The 1,473-nt window shown below is 43.9% G+C and overlaps 1 non-coding gene across 1 annotated transcript; it reads left to right on the forward strand.

Annotated features, from left to right (window-relative positions):
- The first annotated feature begins 1,082 nt into the window (after nt 1–1,082).
- On the forward strand, nt 1,083–1,172 carry trnay-gua. Its single transcript is given in 2 exon segments — nt 1,083–1,119; nt 1,137–1,172. It is a non-coding gene; the product is annotated as a tRNA-Tyr (tRNA).
- Nucleotides 1,173–1,473: the final 301 nt, after the last annotated feature.

The raw sequence follows: 1,473 nt of genomic DNA on the forward strand, positions 1-1,473 counted from the left end.
TCCAGTAACCTGTTTTACAACCATCTTCTGATAAAGTTTCCTTAAGTTAAAGCAGTATCTTTTCCCATTTGACTCCACAATCAAACAATAAGTGGGCTCTGCAACTTTTTTTGGCCTTGAAGATTATATTCTTGGAGAATCCTACTTCATCTCTGAATGAACAAATCTAATGGAATATTTCATGGACATACTGCATGTGTTCAGGCGACCAGCTCACAACAATCTTCTTGAACTGCAGTGGGTCATCATCTAACATAACTTAGAACCATAGGTCCATACAAATGTTACAACCAGAAAGAGATCTTTTAGCCAATCATATCTGCACTGGCGAAATCACCCATCTCAATTCCACTTTCCAATAGCTGATCTTTACAGTTTACACTGTTCAGCCGCAGATCAAGGTGCAAACCTTGACCTTCTCTTGAGAAATAAGGCAGGACAGGTGACTGAGGTGTCAGTGGGGGAGCACTTTGGGGCCAGCGACCATAATTGTATTGGTTTTTAAACAGTGATGGAAAAGGATAGAGCAGATCTAAAAGTTGAAGTTCTAAATTGGAGAAATGCCAATTTTATAGTATTAGGCAAGCACTTTCAAAAGCTGATTGGAGGCAGATGTTCACAGGTAAAGGGACGGCTGGAAAATGGGAAGCCTTCAGAAATGAAGTAACGAGAGTCCAGAGAAAGTATATTCCTGTTAGGGTGAATGGAAAGGCTGGTAGGTATAGGGAATGCTGGATGACTAAAGAAATTGAGGGTTTGGTTCAGAAAAAGAAGGAAGCATATGTCAGGTACAGACAGGATAGATCAAGTGAATCTTTAGAAGAGTACAAAGGAAGTAAGAGTATACTTAAGAGAGAAATCAGGAGGGCAAAAAGGGGACATGAGATAGCTTTGGCAAATAGAGTTAAGGAGAATCCAAAAGGTTTTTACAAACACATTAAGGACAAAAGGGTAACTAGGGAGAGAATAGGGCCCCTCAAAGATTAGCAAGGCGGCCTTTGTGTGGAGCCGCAGGAAATGGGGGAGATGCTAAACAAATATTTTGCATCAGTGTTTACTGTGGAAACGAACATGGAAGCTCTCCTTCGATAGCTCAGCTGGTAGAGCGGAGGACTGTAGTGTGTCGCTGGTCTGTCATCCTTAGGTCACTGGTTCAATTCCGGCTTGAAGGAGTCTGAGCTGCTTTTATAAAGGGGCGGCACGATGGCTCAGTGGTTAGCACCGCTGCCTCACAGCACCAGGGTCCCAGGTTCGATTTCAGCCTCGGGTGACTGTCTGTGTGGAGTTTGCACATTCTCCCCATGTCTGTGTGGATTTCCTCTGGGTGCTCTGGTTTCCTCCCACAGTCCAAAGATGTGCAGGTCAGATAAATTGGCCATGCTAAATTGCCCATAGTGTTAGGTGCATTAGTCAGAGGGAAATGGGTAAGGGTGGGTTACTCTTCAGAGGGTTGGTGTGGACTTGTTGGGCCAA

Source organism: Chiloscyllium plagiosum, chromosome 4, assembly GCF_004010195.1.
Source record: "Chiloscyllium plagiosum isolate BGI_BamShark_2017 chromosome 4, ASM401019v2, whole genome shotgun sequence".
In the NCBI taxonomy this organism is placed as follows: Eukaryota; Metazoa; Chordata; class Chondrichthyes; order Orectolobiformes; family Hemiscylliidae; genus Chiloscyllium; species Chiloscyllium plagiosum.